Source organism: Notolabrus celidotus, chromosome 1 (genome assembly GCF_009762535.1).
Source record: "Notolabrus celidotus isolate fNotCel1 chromosome 1, fNotCel1.pri, whole genome shotgun sequence".
Lineage (NCBI taxonomy): Eukaryota > Metazoa > Chordata > Actinopteri > Labriformes > Labridae > Notolabrus > Notolabrus celidotus.
The window spans coordinates 37,138,967-37,159,362 of NC_048272.1; the positions used below are offsets into that span (position 1 = coordinate 37,138,967).

Genomic DNA, 20,396 nt, shown 5'->3' on the forward strand with positions numbered 1-20,396 from the left:
AAACTTGCACTGATAAATGTTCTTTTTCACTCCCTTCAGACAGTTTTTACTTGTTATAACTACTTTCTAATGAAACAAAAGGAAAAGCAATTAGTTAATAAGTCACACATCTGACTTGCACCAACCAGGTTGTATCCACCTTTCTGATGTGTCTCCATAACTAATTTCTCAGAGTTATGTTAATCAGTAGACTAAAATTCCCTTCATGTTCATTACTTCCTTATAAAACAGTTACTCAGTACTAAAATCACAGACGGGATGAAGGATGTAGACACTTCCTGATCAGGAAAAAGATCATAATCAATAAATAACTACATTATCAGGGTTAAGTGTTTTGTGGTGGTTTCAAATTGGGTTTATATCTGTAATTTTTACAACTTTGTTCACCTTCATTATGAGCCACAACTAAATGTACAAAAACAGGCATACCACCAAGAGAACCACATTTAACAAGACCTGCAGTCATAAATTCTGTTTTCCATTACCTTACCAACTTGGAGCAGAACTGAACATGCTTTCACAAGAGCGAACAGCGTACACAAACAACATGTCAGCACTTTGACAATTATCTACTGTGTTAGCATCATGTCCTGTTTAAAGACTCTGGGGAAAAGTAAATTGGACATGAAAACAAAGATCCAGGCAGGGACTGCCCTCGCGCCGTGGCCAGAGTCCAGCCGCATCCCCCACACCCCAAACCCAGCGCTGCCCGGCCTGGCCCAGAAGGCTGACTGTGTCTGCAAAGCTGTTTGGCTCTACTTCAACCCTGTAATCCCTAAGCTCAGAACGCACTCACGTGTGGCCTTCAGAGTGAGATGGCGGCCCTGCCCTCTCAGCCTCAAGCCTCTCCACCAGAGAGGGAGAGAAAGTGGGGAGAGGGAGGATTAAGGGAACGGCCTGCCATGATGCACATGAACGTCGCTCCTGGTCAGGACAGGAGAACACACTGGAAACGTAAAGACACATAACAACCGCAAACATGCATCTCAACGTTTGTGCATAATTTATCATGTACACACAACATACAGCCAGCGAGCTGCAGGGTCAGAAGCTGACAGATGAAAGCCCAGTTGATGTAATGTTGATAACATATGGCAATAAATCTGTTCAATGTTTATGTAGCCCCTCTGACAGAGTGCAGTTATTTAGCTTATCTCTGCTAATCCTGCTGCCGTAACTCTCCCTCCATCCTCCTCCTGAGCTGCCTACAGGCTGAACCGACACCATTACCTTACAGCATTGTAATGAGGTGTGTATAATGAGCAACCTTAGACAGAGGCTGAGGTTTAAATGACTTACATAGTTACTATAAGGAACTGTTTATTGTTCTTACCGAGGTATTAGCTTACATTTTAGAAGCTGGTTGTAAAGCTACGACAACCGGTTACAGAAAGAAACACAATAGTAAAGAGGCTGCAGATTATCTCCAGATTATCTACATTACCAGTCCAAAATGAAAGTGAAAGCACCTGTACATTCCCACTCTCACTACAGGAGAACTGTTCACTCCACTGAGGTAAGTCAGTCAAGGTTTGACCACAAAGTTGGCAAAAGATCTGTTGTGGATGTTGCCAAAGGACAGTGTCGGAGCAGGGTTTCCACAGGGTTCATCAAGGTTTAATCTAGTTAGCTTCATTTAGTGAGTTGTATTACTCATTTCCCTGGAAAAGTGCATCCAGGAATTCAGGTGCGGGTTGCACTGAAGGCTGAAGAGAGGGTGTAATTGTTTGGTGCATGACTTAAAATGTCAAAACACCTCCTACTGAAATGCATACCCCTTCTTCAATACTATCTCCATGATGATAAAAGGTAAGCTTTGGTGGCCTGCCATAGCTGACCCCTCAGACTTCTTCATGACATCACTCTCATCCTGAGGTGAGGATGACTTCTAGTTTATACCTTACACATTCTCAGTAGTGCTTGTAATTATTTCCCAGAACTTCCATTAAGCCTCACACATCTCCAGTTATGTGATAAGCCTTAAGCCAACTAACAACGGTGCATGATGTAGATCTGATGGCCTTGACTGGAAAATCTGTTGGTATACTGTGTGAAATGTTGATAAACAGATAGGGATTAGGGCTGAATGAATTAGGAAAACATGCAATATGGGATAACGTTGTTGAATATTGCGATGACGATATGACTTGCAATAAATAAACAAATACTTAAGTATACAATGATTATGTATTTCTGCTTTGGATTTACTGCTAACATAGACCCCCGACAGTGAGTAGCTTATACAGACACACGGGAAAAAACAGAAGCATTATTTTAATTCAAACAACATGGTTTTATTAAAAACATTCCGACTGGCTACAGCTGCTATATTAACAATTAACCAACTAAGTTGAATGGCTATACAGTTTCTTGATCACTTTCGCTGAACATCTTAATACCCCCCTTAAAAAATGTTCTGCTTCTTGAAACAAAAATGTCCCTTACCAGATGGATTGTTGAAATGAGTAAATACAAATCTGAAAATAAGTTAAATAATTAAAAATTTTGAATGAATGTAAACATAATTTCAACCCAACTGCAATGTCTGTCATTGCAATTGTCTAATCTTTTCTCTTCCCGCTAAGGGTATGAGGGTGTTGCAGTATTAGGGTGAAGATGTGTTTAAGTAGAGTACAAAACCTTTTTGGAGCCAGCTTAGACGAAAATGCCTGTTCGTTTTAGTCACATCTTAGTTCTTGCTCCTGCTGCAGGTACTGACCAAGCTAACACTGCGCCCCTCAAATAAAAACTCAGCCTGTCACAGGAATGCATCACTTTTATCTTTAAAAATTAGACGCACAGCAGGGGGGAAATATGAATTCTTAATGTCAGACGGTCCGCCACAAAGATTTCGTCTCGCCATCATCCCGTCAACAAAAACTAAACATAAGTTTGTCTGAGTTTTTATTATCAGTAAAAACACTTTAGCTTGTCATAGTCTCTTTTTTGTCATGAAAAATTGAGTCGTTGACAACATTTATTGTTGTGGGCGTAGGGGGCAGGCATATAGGGCAGTAGGGCTCCATCTGATTGGCCAAATACAGTGTCATGCAGAGGGTGAATGCATGGCACACGGAGTACAATTTATCACAGTTCAAGCAGTCTTTTGCAATATGTATATCATGCATGTTGATATTGCGATGACGGTGAATTTTAGATATACTGTGCAGCAATAAGAATGGTTTGTAAATGCACGAAGATTTTCAATGATTTGCAAACCATTAAATTCTGTTTTTATGAACATTTCACACCTTGTCCCAACTTTTTAGAAATTGGGGTTGTAATTCAATGATATCAAATGCTACTTGAGACTTGAATAACTAAACCTTAAGCACTTTAAAGACCTTGTAAGCCACTTTCATTTGACTTTAAAGTTATGAATGCAACACACTCATTTCCAGATCTCACCACTCAGTTTCATGCGTACAATTACATTGTTTGTTCAAAAAGGAAAGGTGTCAGAAATACCTTATTAGACCCTATTGTAATGAAATAGATTTGTTCTTTCATGGACCAATCCAGACAGATTGTATCTCAGCTGGAGAAATAAGGTATAGCTCTGCCTCTCACTGCAAAAATCAATCAATGTCTAACCCGGCATAAATCCAAAAGTGGTGCTTGGTTTTACTTTCTGTGTTTATGCTGCACACCACAGCTGAGCTTTTATCATCCATTCCTATCTTCAGAGTTTGTTATTGTCAGGTCTGAAAGCTGTGCAGACAATCTCAGCTACCCTGATGCTATCTGATGATTCAAGACAGGAGGCATTTTTCAGATGTCCTCCATAGATACAGGCTGACACTGCATCATCAGTCGGCTCAGGAAGTCCCTCTAACACAGATTTTTTTTTATCCATAAAGACCTCTAACAATTGACTGTCAAGTACCAGATAACACAGAAGCAAAAGCTTACACACAAACAGCTCAGTACTCTGCTCACATGCAGCTGCGACATGACTCTGACAGATCCTGACATGTTAGGTTTGCACTGAAAACAGATGAGAGGCTCGCAGTGACGTAGACCTGGGGCACTGGTGGATGAGCTGCTGCTTCATTAGTATTCATAAACATTTTGCTATTCCAGGAAGACGGGCCTGCCTGAGCGTGCTCAGACTGTGTCTGAGAATGGCTGGACACTGGTTATGTGTGAATGAGGAGACAAAAAAAAAAAGACAACAACATGTGAGAGAGAGAACGGTAAAGAGAAGACATAATAAACCCAACACTTAGGATACGACACAAAGATCAAAATCCACTTCATCATCATCAAGGTAGAGATATGACCTTATTTTTTCTGTCTGCTTGCCAAGTTCACCTGACAGCAGCTTCTGTTAAATTACGCAATATTAATTACATGTTTTATATTATAAATAGATTCAAATCAAACCAAAGCATGAGCAGCGTGGTTTCAAATCCCATACCTCTAACTATATACTATCAGTAAACGACCACATCATACCACACAGTCTTCAATGTGAGTAAAATTCTCAGGATTGTGGGTTTGAATGAAAATAGCATCGTGCTAGCTTGAATACTACAAATGAAAGCAGTAGTACACCCTGGTATGTCCGGCCTTGTAGACCTGATGTTTCAGAACCTACTATATCTGCTCCAGCATGCTCAAGAGTTTGGGAAAAGGGATTTGGAAGTCAGCTTCAGTCTTCTCCCTGGGTGCACCTGAAGGTCTGTTTTGTTTTGATGTTTGGTGCATTAAAAATGAATGTCATGATTTAAAACCACGGTTTAAAAATAGTGGACTCTGGGAGCCTATCGAGTTTGTCCTTTACCATCCTTTTATTTCAGTGACCTTTCAGGGATATGATGTGGATGTACATCAAATTTTAATGATTGCCGCTGCATATATATATCTTGGAGTTCCAGAAATTGTTCTGCAGTCATTCCATTAGACTATGAGCAAACAAGAAGTTATATATTTACAGTTTTATCACAATATTCTTCTGGCAACGCTAGATTTTTGTTCATATTACCAAACCTACAAAAGAACTCGAGTTTGAATAGTTGCTCAAACGTCACTTTAATTTTCTTACTGTTTTTGTTCTTTTGGCTATCAGAAGGTGAAGTTTGTTTATATGTTGTGCCTCACGCTTCCTTTAAATATGAATATAGATATGAACATTTTGTACTCCAATGCATCCTCTCACACAGGGATGGACGTTGAACAGTGCATTTACTAGAAGGTGCTCAAACAAACTGGTCTCTCACAGACCTCCACTTCTCTTTTTGCTTACGTCAAACATTCAGTTTTCGTCTGTAGTTTGCACAGCTGTTCTGTTGTAATTTTCTGTCCCTGTGCCCTGGTACCATCGTATAAAAATAATAGTATCCAACTAACTCATACAATCCTTCCTCAAAAAACTCCAAACGCCATTTTCCACTGTACTCTTCCCTGATGGGATTTTGGCCGTCAACTATTGGCTACTTTGCTCGACACTGCCCCCGTTATTCCCCAGTGGTACTGCAACATTTGGTGCCTAAGCTTTCAAGAAAATGTGCAGATATTCTAACAAATGAATGCAGAGTATGGGAAGAAGGCTCTGTTGGTGTCTGTGTGCATATTAGACGTAGAGCATAGAGCGTTCAGAGGGTGAGCTGTGCATAAAGGCTAATTCTCTGACCAGTGAAACAGCAGTTTAATTTAATTTCCTCTTTAACACATTTAAAGAAGCATTTCACTTCAATACAACAACTTCAAATATTTGTGAACCTGTGCACATGGAAATCATGAGAGGCTTTGAAAAGCTACAGTATCATGTCTAACTATCAATCTGCTTTAAAGATGTGATGTTGAGCATTCCAGAATAAATAATTCTGTGGACCTTGAGTTCAGGTTTTGTTTTCAACTCCTGCTGCCGAGGTCAAACATGAACCGTCAAGCCTAAACTCACAGAGTACACACAGCTGTGCAGTGGGTGGCACAGCAAACCAAAGACTCATAGAATACTTTCTTGCTTTTACTTTCTTTGTTTTCATTTTAAATTTCTACTTTGGTTTTCATTATTTTTTTCATTTGTTTTGTTTTATTGAGGCGTGTCGGCTGAGAGGTGTCCTAAACAGCTGGAGCCTGCCTCAGTAAATCAGCTAAATGTCTGTCTTAATGTGTTTTTTTATTCCTGGCTCCGTGTGCGTCAAACTCTGGTTGAAATGTGACTCAGGTAGGGTGGAGAACTTGGGTGCTGCCAATATTCCACATACTTCTGCAGAAACTGAATCCCTCTGTTCCAGCTTTTTTTCCCTCTTGTAGCATTAACAGTCTGCACATTTATACCCTCAAGGGGGTGAAATTAGATTTAACCAGCTCATTTGGTTAAACCACTGGATGTTTATACAAGCCAATATTAAATTAAACGTTTAAAAAAGTACTGAAGTAGATCTTTAATTACGCTTATTATTACAAAGAAAAGCATGCACACGCCAACATCCACAACATACGGGGCAAAAAGAGAAGCAGAGTTGTGCCTCTAACCTCTCTCTTCCTTCCATCCACTGCTCATAACTTGCTAAGAGTGAGCAGTTCACAGCTATTATGACTGATGGGCAGTACCCTCTATTGTCCGCTCAGAGCAGGACCATCAGGGCAAAATTATGCAGTATGAGATCCTAGCTGAGTGGTCATGACAGGCTATGGATGCGTCTGCTGCCCCTGCTGCTTTCAAGGGCATCTTTTCCCGGCGAGAGAAAGGGATGGGAGGCTTGAGGGCAGCAGCTGTACATCATCTGCTGCAAGGCGGAGGACTGAAATAATGAATGGGGCTCATCCATTGTGTAGGAGGAGAGCCAAAACTCATCAGGTTCAGCCTTTACAGGTTAGCCACCAAAATGTCAGAGACAGGATCGGAAAATAAATCAAAGTAAGAGAAAAGCAAACGTCCAAAGAAGAGTTTCTACGCGCAGCAAAGTGGTTAAATCTGCAGTAAATTACCAAAAGGAAGGAAAGCAGTGATCAATACACAGTGAGAATACACTGAGGAAGATGGACCTACCTTCATTGCACAGAGGATCAATGAAGTACAGCTGACTCCAGGCTTGTCTCAATCATAAGCTTACTGTAACAGGAGGCTCAGACTCCAGCAGGCTGTAACAAAAGAAGTCTCCTGTCTCACACTGATGGACTTCCAGAGGAGCATGAATCCAGCTCTGGTTGGTGTGGCTGAGGGGCAGCACCCTGCCTGGTTTTCCTCTGCCAGCTCTTGTCCCGTCACTCTTTCTGTGGTGGAGAATGCACACTGAGGCTATTGAGGAACAGACAGCCCCTATGTGTACTCATAGGCTCTCTGGGTGCTGTTAATGTTGGCATCTGACAGCATTCCCCTCTCTGCTTTGCATGTTCGCCTGCCCTGCTGCTGGAGCTTTCACCTCTGCCAAGGAGAGCTGTAAGGCTGACGTTGTGTGCCGGCTGTGTGTGTGTCTGTCTCTCAGGGGAAGGGAGTGGCAGCCGGGTGTGACACACTTGATTACCCTGGCTGATTGGGGATTATTTTTGGCGGCTTCCAATTGCACCCTCCTAAAAACGAAACTCAGTGTTTCCCCCTGTGATTATCTCCTCTGATCACCACATCAGTCTCATCTGACAATCACTGCTATCTAAATCATACGTTCAGCATGAAATAGCCTACTATGACATAACCAGTCTAAAAATTCAACACATGACACCTTCAGCTCCTGTCTCTTCCTGTTAACTGATACTCTGCGTGAACTTTGAGAAAAAGGGAAGTGTTCCTGTGAGGGACACGCCCACGGAGCTATAGTTAAATAGTGAAGCAACAGAAATAGCTCAGTTTCCATGACATGATGAGCAATAAACATGAGCGGCTCCAATGATCAGAAAGGGTGTATACAGGTTTCTATCTTTCAGTTTAATATTGAAACTTGAGCATTGATGATCACTGAAATGAACAACACAGACATGGCTCTTGCGTCATACATGCCCAAACTGTGAGTAAAGCCAACTTTCTCAGCATATAAACTAATTGTTTGATTCCTTGGCCAACATTTATTTTCAATTGTTCAATCATCAGCCTAAACTATGAGTGATTTCACAGCTTTGATACACCAAAACAGAATCAACCTATCGATATTTCACCTCAGCCACATTTTGCTTTTTACCAACTTTTAGCATAACTTTGTGATCAGTTTCAAAACACACTCTTAAAGGCCCATTTTGAACAAGTGCTCCAAGAGGGCCAATTCACATATTCTCCACACTTAAAAGTTGATCCCTTTGGCGAGTCCCTTTCAACATACTGGTACGTCTTTCCAGCTGCCTGTACCTTTTCCTGTCTTTTCCATATTGCAGTTTCTCTTGGCGATTCATCCCTTCATGGACGTAACAGGAACAAGTGAATCAGAATAAAAAGCAGATGACAACGTTGGCCTGGTTCCAAAAGAGCAAAAAGAGGACACGAACCAAAGCAGCGCTGAATGATGACAGTTATCTTTTAGGTGCCGTGTTCAATGCCGCCGTGCTAGTAGCACGTATTTTCTATTCAAACCCAATGTGATTCAGCGTCCTCGGCGCATAAACGTCCTAAGCGTCAGCTGATTGTTGTTGCAGTGCTCTCAGTTGAAAACATTTCAACTTTTGGAACACCGGCGCGTTCATCAATGTCACTGCTTGATCCCAGACCAATCAGAATCAAGAAGGGGCGGGACTTCTGATATCAGCTTTGTCAACAATAATGGCGGAGGTCCATACAGAAGAGAAAAATTATCACACTTGTTTTTTGGAGGCACAATATCCAAGTTTAGAGCTGCTGCTGATGCTCTGACATGATTTCTAGCAATAGTTTTTACAGTTTCATGATGAAATGTCATAAGAAAGCAAGTAAAAAGCATACAGAGCACTTTAAAACAGATCACTACCTAGGGAAGTGGAAGTGCAGTGTAAACACTGGTGGGAAGCGCTCTGAAATGGAGGTTGTGGGCGCTCTCTGCCCAAAAATCAACGTTAGTGGACACGTCACCTTATACTGTAGAAATATGGAGCATTATACTAATGATGTACTGATACTGGCTGCACCATACACACAGTAACAAAGGACTAGGTGGCTAAGGGGAGTACTGGCACTTATTTAATTCCACTAAAAGTAGTATTTTGAAAACATTCGTTCCCAAACAACAACATGCAGCTATGTTCAGTTCTGATAGCAAACTGAAAAGCACAAAACAGCAACAACACAGAGTTAGCAACAAGCTAACTGTGATAGAAGAGATTCACAACACTGAATATATGATTGTTACTGGTAGCTTAACATCTTACTGATGTGCAACAGCACCAGTGTGGATATTATATAATCCACTATGAGGTGATAGTGCTTCAAAGGTGTTTGTAGCCCACATGCTGCTCTCCCGATGGTCACACATCCATTCAAGATGTGAAGAAATCCAAACTTTCTATGTGTTAACCCTCTAGCTTCTGTTCCGCCCCAAAGGATTTTCTGCCAAGTGTTTCCAAACCATTACACACTCTGCTCTTAAACCAACACTGTAGCCTGATCATACGATTAATACTCATTGCTTCTATTTACGGTAATCCCCAATACTCCAAAAAGACTCCTCTAGCATATGTTTAAGTCAGTCTGCATAATGAACAACAGTGAAATGTGTTGATATTGCTGCCTTTAATCATGCTTGGTGACATTAAATTGTTGCTAGGCCAGTAAACACTGCATTTAAATTTCAGATGTAACGTCAAGCGTTTCCTGTGCTGTAGGTCCACGCAGTGTTTTTAATTTAGAGTAATCATGAGTCCCATCTGGCAGAGCTGTCAGTATTCATCTTTCTGAGCAACACAAACTGTTTCAAAGTTTTCCAGTCAGAGTATCTGGAACAGAGGCAATATTGGTTGCATTCAGAAGCACACTTGCTGAGTAAGAGTACTGTAGAGGAATCTGTCTGATCTGTTCAAAGGCTTGGCCGAGCAGCGTCCGCTAAAAACGCTTACTGCGTGTCCTAATTTAGCACTTAGACCTTGTGAAGAGACCTCTAGTTGACCCTTGTTGCTCCCAGAGATCCATTCTCATCAACATGAACACTTCCCCTTCAGATGTGACCTGTGCTAACCTTTTGAACTAGTACTTCCTCCACATATCTTCAGACAAAGGGGCCCTGGTCCAGCACATTCCAGTGTATAGTGAACTAATGTCAACTTGTTCCAGTCCTGTCTACGATGTTCCTGTCTGAAAGGTGCATCCGTTAACCTCAGAGCATGAAAAATCTGAGAAGACAAGCAGAGTTGTGCTCAGACACGCGAGGTGTCATATCTCAGAGTATGGTATTATTTCATGTAACAGGGTGTGAACAGAAGGTCTGCTGCTCTTCCAAGAAGAGGAAGCACAACACTTGTGTAATAGCTTCTGCTGCTGCTCAGTCTGCCTGGCAATGACTCTCATGATGATTTAATGGGTGACAGAATTTGAATGATATGTGTCTTATCTGTAGCTGTGAACCAGTGTCGCTGTGGTTAGTAATTCTAAAGGACCTCTAATATAACACCTCAGCACGATGAGAGGGATCTGTTTTAATCATGTTTGGGAAGTGCATTAAAATCTTAGCTAATTTCCATTCCAGTGAAATATGATTTTGACACTCAGCAGAAGTTTTTTCCCTAAGCTCAAAGGAAAAAGAGATATGGGAAGATGGAATAGTCAATGTTTTGAAAGGACTGTTTGGCAGTCAACTCCATTCAGCAAAGAACAGAGAGTACTTTCACTGTCTCTAGTTTAACCATTTATCATCAGCCTTTCAGCAAGGTGAGCCCCACATGGTCTCCCCAGCTATCTGTCAAGCTAAGCTTTGTAACGGGAGACAGGAAGGTGCACTTTCAGAATGACCACACTTATTTGGCTCTCAACAATTGGTGTGTCAGCCAGACACTTCCCAACATTTTCCAATAGCCTATGTTTTTATTCTACAGAGGAGTAACAGGATTTCAAGTCTCCTCAGGGGCTGAATGTGGCATCTGAATATCTGCCAACCAAGCCTGACAAGACCTGCCATGTTAAAAGCCAAACACCACTCCCTACCAGAACTCCCTACCCTGAGGTTACCTGTTCGCCAAAACACACCTTGATGTTTTCTTTCCATGGACACGTTATCACCAGAATGGAATGTTTCTGAAAGTGAGCCATTATATTTATATTTACACAAACACACAAGTATAAAAGGTTAGTGTGGTCTTGTTCGCTTTACTGTTGCGACAGCACACAGCTTTTTTTTTAGGTGTCCTGATTGTCATCATCTGGTCCCAGGTTAGTTCTAAAGAGGTGCCGTAAATACCGTGTGACATCATGTGATACCCATGACTAGGGGAGTTCTATCTGCCAAATTCCACTGGATCTGTGTCTGATTCGTCACAGCACCAGATCTGGTAGGTTTCTATTCTACTCAATGTGTTAACTTCCGCTGGATCTGCTCCGTTACATTCCGGCTGCGTCTCTGATGCGGCAGGTCAGAGTCCTCCGGATCAGATACACAAGACTTGTATTTTTTCCGGATGCTGGAGCACGACGCATCAATCTCAACAGAGTAGATGGAGCAGGACAGGAAGTCAGGCACCAAAACAAAAGGAAAACATCCGGTTAATTTTCAGAATAAAACACTCTGTGTTATCACCAGATCGTTTTTCACTTAACTACAACAACAAACCGTGATGATGAGCAGAGCCAGGCCTGGAGTCAACAGGTCAGAGGTTTTCAGAGGACCAGGAAGACAACATGGATGAGGAGAGGAGGAGGAGAATCCTTGATTCAGTGTTTACTGCAGGAAAACCTTGGTCACATGACTCCAGCTGTCCGGAGGTCCTGCTCCGTGCTGCTTTCTGAAAACGCAACCGGATGAGAGAGCACGGAGCCGGACCTCAGCGGATTGGAGAAAGACTAAGCATGGATCTGGTGGAAGTCCGGCGTAAGACCAAGCTTTAGTAATACTAGTGCAAACTCAACACCGTGTAGAATCCTAACCTGCAATTTAGAGCCAACCTGGAGTGGACCAGTTTGGCAAACCACCATTCTAAGGATTTAAAACACTCCTACAATTTTATTTTCAATGATTTGGGGGGAATCAGAAATATGCCTGAAAAGAAGCCGTCTTCTGCTCATTATGAAACACAAACAGCTCTCATCAAGGACTGCATCCAGACAAACCCTCTGTGCTCTATCCCGTCACTGCACTCCAGCTCCTTGAGCCGATCATCTCAACCCATGGAAGTGTTTTTCTTTTGGTGGGAACACATGGAAAACCAGCAGCCAAGCCACAACCACCACGGGCCAGCTGACTCAAATTCAGGCTTTTACCACCAGTGGAAAAAACACACGACTCCAACTTGATTCCATCACCACGTTCCCTGCCATCTATGACTTGTTACATAATTTAAACCATGTAATGTGAGACACTTGTTCAAAGTGTATTTTCTCTTTTGCACAACAAGACAAATGACCCAGCTCTGGCAACTTCTTCCTCTTCTTGATCCAGTAGTATGACTAGATGGAAACTGCTGAGAGCTGGAGCTGTAAGCCTACCAGTTACTGTTAAAACGATCCAATTTACAATAAACCAGCAAACGTTATAAAGCTTTACTGGATCAAGTAACCTTTTAAAATTTGTACAGGGGCGTTTCAGACCTCTGTTGAGTTTCCTGACATCTACAACGTTCACCTGAATTGGTTTTGAAAGACAAACAGACCTCTCGCCTTTAAAGCACTGCAGGCAAAGCTCGTAATAACAAGTGGAATACACTCTGGCGTAATGTCTTTGCTGAACAAGATCCCTTGTAACAGCAGCCTTGTTGTAACAGTGAAACTGAAACAATATGACAAACCATTGTTCACCATGTACAGCCTCTTCAGACTGCCTGTTATGTCTGCTGACAGTAATTGGTCCAATGATTGGAAGAGACAGAGCGAGCACCAGCTGAATAATCCCCTGCAGCTTTTCCCTGCCACATGTTATGGGGCCTTATGCATGGCAACCTGTTGACACGATCCCAGAGTCCCACGGGGCCGGTGCTGGGGCTGCATAAACAGAAAATGTAATCCGCATTGCAAACCAGCTGAAACATGTATCACATTACTGAACAGAGAGCAGCAGAGTGCTATGTGTTTGCTTATGACTGGAGCAACAAATCATACCAACACTGAAGTTTGTTCAACAGTTTTTAAATGCATTAAATGAAGAATGCTGCTGATTCGTTGATGCATTTTGTTATTAAAATGCATGCCAGGTATTGCTATCCACATAGAGATGCATGTCTGCAGTGTATATAACAGGAGATGTTTACATTACCTTGCAGCAATTCTTCCCATTAGCGCAGCATTCAGCTGTATAAAAGCCTGTACTCATATTCAAACACATCCGAGAGCTGGATTATCCTCCTACACTTATAAAATGTGAAACAAGACATCACTCCAACATCCTCTTTGTCCATTTTCTGTCTCTGATGAGCCACAAAGAATTTACTTCTCCAAACACAAAGGCGATGACTCAAATTTGAAGATGTCACGAAGGGAGCGTTGATGAGTCATTTGGACTGCATTCAACCTCGCACACTTTAATTTATAAAACGATCCCGCACTCGAGTCTCCTTGGTGTGATAATGAATGATGGACCAGCAGAGCGAGCCTCTGTCCGGCCAGCTGAGCTTTACCTTTGATACACAACGCAAGATGACTCATCAGACTCTTGTCACAGCTTCCTGGCTCCCTGCCTGCTCTGAATGCTGCTCCTGAAAACTCCTCTGATAGGCCCATGATTTATTTAACACATGCTAATGTATTTTGCATTTAAACAGCCTAAATGCTTCAGTGCACTTCTCTGGTGAAAAAGGCTCCTCCAGCAGAGATTTGGATGCGTTATCCTCCATGAAGACTATTTGCATCATCAGTTTTGTTTTGCTGAATATGACTGATTCGCAGATTTGAAGCAGGCAGGACATGTTTTGGTAAATGTCGGACAGGAAAACAAATTTCCACTTCCCTGACAGCTGTGATGTGCAGGCTCTAGAATCATTAAAAAGGCACAGTCTGTAAACTACACAAGATCTCACATGTGTATTAAAAAACAACAGCAGAGCTCAGCCCACTTTAATTCATAACCACAGAGGATTTTGTCATTGTAGAATTATCTGATACCAAGCAGCTTAATGCTGCATAATCTACCCAACCTGAAAATCCTGCCCCTGAGGATATAAACCAAGAACCGAAAAAAACAGATCTGGCCTCAGAGATGGAATTATATCCATCAAGATCACACAAGTCACACATAATCCTGCGCCGCAGGCCGGAGCCCCAAACTCATTATTGATGAATTAATGTGTACTTTGCTAAAACCCATTAAACTGTATTAAGATATGTGTTAAGAAGAGAAGCGTTGTAAGGCAAAAGAGTGACTCCTATAGTGACCCCTCCATCTCATTTGCAGTAATGGGGAGTATGGCAGAGGAACCTGTCCACTTTGTAAGAGCTATGTTGTGTGGGTCAGCAAAGAGCAGCCTGATGTAATGAACTATTCCTGGGTCTGTTTAAAGGATCAATAGGGATTCATCAAACAGCCGTCCTGCGCTCAGCAAAAGAGAACAAGGAAGCAGGATGCAGCAAAAAAAGACAACAACAAAAACAAACAATCAATGTCTGCAAAGCTGCTTGGAGGACACAACAGTCTCTGCATGACCAGAGAGGAAGACAGAGGAGGAGGGAGGAGGGACAGAGAGGACAACAACAACAACAACAACAACAACAGTCCAGGCTCTGTCTGCAAAGTTGAAATGTCCCTTCAGCTCTAGTTTGCAGCTAGCTGCTGGTGTCCTCTAGCACAAACATCAGCTGCCATGACATCAGACTACAGGAGAGAGATGAGATGAGGGAATGGTTGAAGGGTGGAGGGTGGAGGGTGGTGGTGGGGGACATGTCAGTGCAGCTGCTGCAGTCATCTCTGCCAGACACCTGCCTGGGCGGCGGGTGTAAACAGAGTAAATGAGAGCCCGCAGCACTCTCCACTCATATTATCACCTCACACAGGAGACAACAGCAGAATATATAGGCAGATGACATTACACAAATAAAAACAAAAGGGCAGAAACATGAGAAGTGAAAGCAGCAGCCCTACCGGCAGAGAGAGACAGCGAGGAGCCCGGGACGCGGTCGACACTGGCAGGATGAAAGCGAGGGACCATGCTTACACATTCACCTCCAGCTTCAGAGAGAGACCGGGCCCTCTCCACCCTCTCTCTATCTATGAGCCTCTCTCTCTCTCCTCTTTTGTCAATCTCTCCACACGACTCCCTCAGCCCCTCCCATGTTCACTCTCTCTCTCCTCCCTCCCTCCCTCCCTCCCTCTCAGTGGAGTTGTGTGTCCAGCCTGATGCAGCCCAGCGAGTCAATGCCTCTGCTGGCCATGCTGCAAGGTCAAGGTCTCCCTCCGTGCTCAGTGCTGTACAGCCAGAAACTCAACATAGTGTGCGAGGCTGTTCATATTTTAAATCCAGTCATTTCTCAGATTGGCGTTTCCTCACACGATGAACGTGCGGTTATAAATGAGATGAGCTGCTTTCAGTTTGTTTGCAGGGAAATTGCTAAAACTTCTTTGGCATTGAAGTGGAAAATAAAAGGAGGGTAAATTATGACTGTGACAAGCGAGCACCAGTGCAGACAAAAATCAATCAGTCTCCTGGGAAAAGGTTTGCTTTCTTCTTTACAAAGTCCATCTGATTGATGTTACTGAGTCTCAGAGAGGAGAGATTCTAAAACAAATGGTTCAAGATCTCATTGGTGAGATATCTGACTTAAAAATATACACTTTAAATATTCTATGTCAAGCAGCTGTTCAAGTCAAGTAGTCTCAAGTGTTCCAAAATTTCAACATTCATCTTTAGTTCCAATCGAAAATTATCTGAATGAAATGTCATAATTCTGGCAGCTACAAGGACATTTTAAAGAATCCTGGCTAATGAATGATAAAGCTGTTAAAGCGGGACAAAAACTGTAGTCTATGATGTTGAAGTCTAAAGGCTGATTTATACAAGTATGTGGTGCTCATGTCTGCGTCGCCCCTAAGCAGCAGGGGCGACGCAGACATGAGCACCACATACTTGTGCGTCGATGTGTCCGTGCTGTGCAGCAATTCTCTGCGGAAAAGCTTGAGGGCAGTGTGGTCTCTCTGATAGCCGGTCGCCTGCTTCCGGCCCCGCTACGATCTCTGTTTACTACTACAGAGATTCAGAGTGTGTTATGTTAATCTACGGCTGATACATGTTGCTGTTTATCATACAGACATGATTACATGAAGAATAGAAAGGAGGAGATGAAATACACGGCTGATGAGTCGGGATCCCGGAAGTGCTGTAAATGCAGGAAATACAATGCTGCCAAGCGAACCAATCACAGGGCTTGTGGTCCGTGTCGATTCTACGGGTAGTTACATTTTGGAGGAGGTGCATGTCAGTTACGTGCGTAGGCCTCTGCATAGGTACAGGAGCTACACGAACGTCCGGCGTAGGCTACGCCGTTGATTTGACGCAGAAGTATAAATCAGGCTCAAGTCTATGTCTCACTTAAACTCAGTCAAATTTTGGAAACCACTTTCACATTATTCATTCAATCATCATTATCATACAAGTACAAATTATTTTTGAGCACCTACGTTGCGTTCATATTATCTTAATGGTTGTATGCTGCTCTAATAACCAGGGAATGTATCATTTTGATTGCGACGTCCATCAGTCAGTCCATCACATATGTCCAGTCCAAAACATGTCAATAACTATCGGATGGAAAGACATACAACTCCTCTTAGAGTCTATCTGAACATCCCTGATTTATTTTATATGCCATCATCATCATCATATTGAATTTGTTGAAGTCTTTGGTTAGTGGCCAAATACCTGCAAGACTACTAGTGTCAATTAGCAAATATTAGCATGGTGACAAGCTAAGATTGTGATCAAGGTTGGCATGCTAAAGAACTGCATGTTGCCATTATAAGCATTGAGACTAGACCACAAACAGCTTCATGGTGGTGTTAATGTGGTTGTAGACACTTAGTCTAGTTCCCATGAGCATCTGTAAGAGGTAAGGTTTGTAACTATCAAATATTCTCTTAACTTAAAGAAGCAGTCATGAACAGGATAATAAATGTGACCAGACATTCAGTGGCAACTTTTTGGCACGTGGTACAGTCCACATGGCCTTTACTCGAAGCTTCTTCTTTGCTAAAGATAGTCATGTTGGGATTTTACACAAAAATATCTCTTATAAAAGTGTCTAAAAAACAAGCTTACAATGACACAGGGAGCCCATCCTGGACTAAACAGGGGACCAAACAAGCAGACAGACAGTAGTATTCTGTTTTTGTAGAGCAGGACCTCAGAGGATGAGACTTACTGTTGTGTCTGTAAACTGCATCTGGCATGGAGCGGCATTAATATCCTGAGCGAGACTCTCTATCCACCTGGGAGGAAGTCTGCCAGGGGTCGTGCCCCCTTCTAACCCTGGCACTGACGGGCCTGTTGCCTGGACAACTGGTGTGGTGGCAGGTCTGTCGGTGGTGCCAGGAGGGGATGGAGGGTTAGAGTGGAGACTAGCTGCTCTGGTCTGTCCACTGGACCTATAGGATTACTGGTAATGGGATTTCCCACTGATGGCTCCTTCTGACAGGTGGTGTCCCTGTTTAGCTCAAGTTCAGCTTTGGCTATAAAAACATTGGTGTGGTTTAAAGCTCCCCTCTCCAGTCCCGGTCTTACCAAGCTGTTTATATCACTACTGAAAGTCTTACTTTCTACTGCGAGTACTAAAATAGCTTTGCGTAGGTTAGGATTAGTTCCTTTTCTTAAAGCAGGTGCCTAGAAATAAAGCTGTTAACTTCAAACCTTGAGGTAATTTTATCCAGAAGCTTTGTTGTTGACAAGAAAGTTATTTTTTCCTCACTTCTTACTCCCTTTCACAAAAAAAAAAAAAGGATTTTCAGCTTAAGCTTAAAAATCCTCTCCTTGGTTAATATTTTGAATAAAATAAGCCCCTTGAAGGCCCGATCAGGAACAGTTTCTGAATTTAAGTTTAATGATAATCAACCAGGGTCCGATAACTTAATGCTTTCCCTTGCTTTAAGCTGCAACTCATGGTTTAGTCAGCTACTTTAAATACATTTAAACAACTTCTTTATTCACTTTCTGGTCTGAGTCACTTTTCAAGGAGGATTTTAGCAATTTTATTCTGCTGCTTTAGATTTTTTTTAGAGTTTATACACAATAATTGTCAAAATTAAAAAAATGCAAATTAAGAAAAAACACCAGTTTATATGTTTGTTTTCATTTTGAATCTTGTCACCACTTCACCTTGAGGTCAGGCATCCTCTTCCTTTGGGACCATGTTTATATTTATAGTTTTTAAACTTCAAGCCTCCAGTGTGTCAGGGTTTTAGTTATGAGCCATCCAAATCTGTTGTGTCGCAGTTCGTTGCATCATTTGACACCTGCAGCACTGAAAATTTAAAAAAAGCAATAACACCGATTCCCAAGGGGCCGACATTAAGTCGGTGCTAAAAGCTGAGTGGAGATTTAAAAAACATGACTATGCAAAGTGTTGTTATAAATAGGCTGTTTATTCAACACGCACTGGGATGCTGCTGAGGACGAGGTGCCAGCTATGCTTCATCAACCTGAGGCTGGGCTAACATGTTGACTTTGTGGAGCCGTAATGTTAGCAGTATCATTTGAATCACCATCACCTCTGGTATGAGGCTGTCTGAGAGCACTCTGCACACAATGAGGACATGAACACTGATTTCATGCCTGCTACTTTAACATGTAGTGGCCATGTTCATGTTGGTGGTGAGCTTTCCAACCAGCACTGACATGGAAATGCTCCAACCATAGACTGTATAAATAATGGACGTAGTATCTGTGACGTCACCCATCTGTTCCTGAAGCGCTGTTTTGAAGCCAATCACTGGCGGGAGCCATATTGGAAACGCTGAACTCATCCAAAAGAGTGTGAGGTAAAGAGGTGGGCTTTGAGCCTCCTAGCCAACAGCTATGTGTCCCCGCCTGTCAGTCAAGACAGTTGTGTCCTTATTTGGGCAAAACTCATAATCTTAATATCTTCTGAACCGTTGCGTTAGAAAAAAATGTACCCCCCGTACAGTATATGCCGATAGAGAAATTAGCTACGTAGACTGAGGACGGTTTTTTGAACCAGGCTGCAAATATGTTTATTTCTGCTGTAAAGATCGTCTTCTTTGAATGGATGTGTATGTGGTTTCTGGTGTTTCTGCAGCCAGCCTCAAGCAGATTCTCCATGAATAACAGTTTATAACACTTCCGCATGGGCTTCATATTTTGAGACCGGAGGTTGCTGCTTGAATCCAACAAAGGTACCCCAGACTCTAGCTGAAAAAAAACTCAAAAAACGTAGATGCTGAAGCAGTAGGTGCATTTAATAAACTCATATCTCCAGTTCTTCTTTTAATGATGCTGTAACAACAAGCCCTTCTACAGAGTGATTCAGCCACAGCCCCATAATGAAGTACAGCTGTCACTACGCCTTAGTACTCTCATACTGAACCACAAATAGTGTAAAATTGGTTTCCCAGAGTGTCGTTTTGCAGACGCCAAAGAGGCATGACTTGTAAACTAACAGCTTTATACACACAAGGGCTCCTGTGAGCTCCACCCTTTACAGTGACACTGTTACACTTCTGTTACTTCTCTGTTAATACTTCCAATATGGCTTACTAGCAGAAAAACTTTGCTCCACCATTCCCCCTCTGTGTGTTTCACATGGAGGACGAGGTGCAACAGTCCCTCCTGTATCAGGCAATATGAAAGATGCTAAAAAGGACTCAAGACTTGTTGAAGTGCTGGCATCAGTCCAAGCGGCAACCTCCGGTCTTAAAATATGAAGCCCATGCTTAAGTGTTATAAAATGCAATTCATAGAGCGTCCACTAGAGGCTTGCTGCAGAAACACCAGAAACCACTTACACACCAATTCAAAGAAGACGATCTTTGCAGCAGAAATAAACATGTTTACAGCCTGGTTCAAAAAACGTCTTGGGTCTGAAGAGCTAGTTTCTCTATCCGCATACACTGTACGGGGGGAACTGTGCTCAGAAATAGATGGGTGAGACGGAGACTATGTCCATTATTTATACAGTCTATGGATCAGTCTGTTGTTGTAACCATAAAGCCTGACAACTTTTCAGGTGGATATTCTGCACAAACTACGTGTGTCATGCTGGATTTTGACTTGAGGGCTACAATGAAACAGTACTTTGAGAAGATTGCATGGAACAGCCTATCGAGATGAAGACAGTTTGCAGGTTTACAAAGAAAACAGAATTATTTAGATGCATTACTTTACAAATTAACGATGCATAGTTTGCAAGCCTAAAT

General features: G+C 42.3%; 1 protein-coding gene across 4 annotated transcripts in view; it reads right to left on the minus strand.

Moving 5' to 3' along the window:
* iqsec1b (IQ motif and Sec7 domain ArfGEF 1b) overlaps positions 1 to 20,396 on the minus strand; it is a 257,451-nt gene that overhangs the window by 35,251 nt on the left and 201,804 nt on the right. Inside the window, exon 1 of one of the 4 annotated variants that reach the window (XM_034684339.1) lies at positions 7,001 to 7,109. The exons of the other annotated variants lie outside the window; for them this stretch is intronic. The gene's annotated coding sequence lies outside the window, so the exon portion shown is untranslated. Of the gene's footprint in view, positions 1 to 7,000; positions 7,110 to 20,396 lie in introns of those variants that run through there. 4 annotated transcript variants of the gene reach the window in all.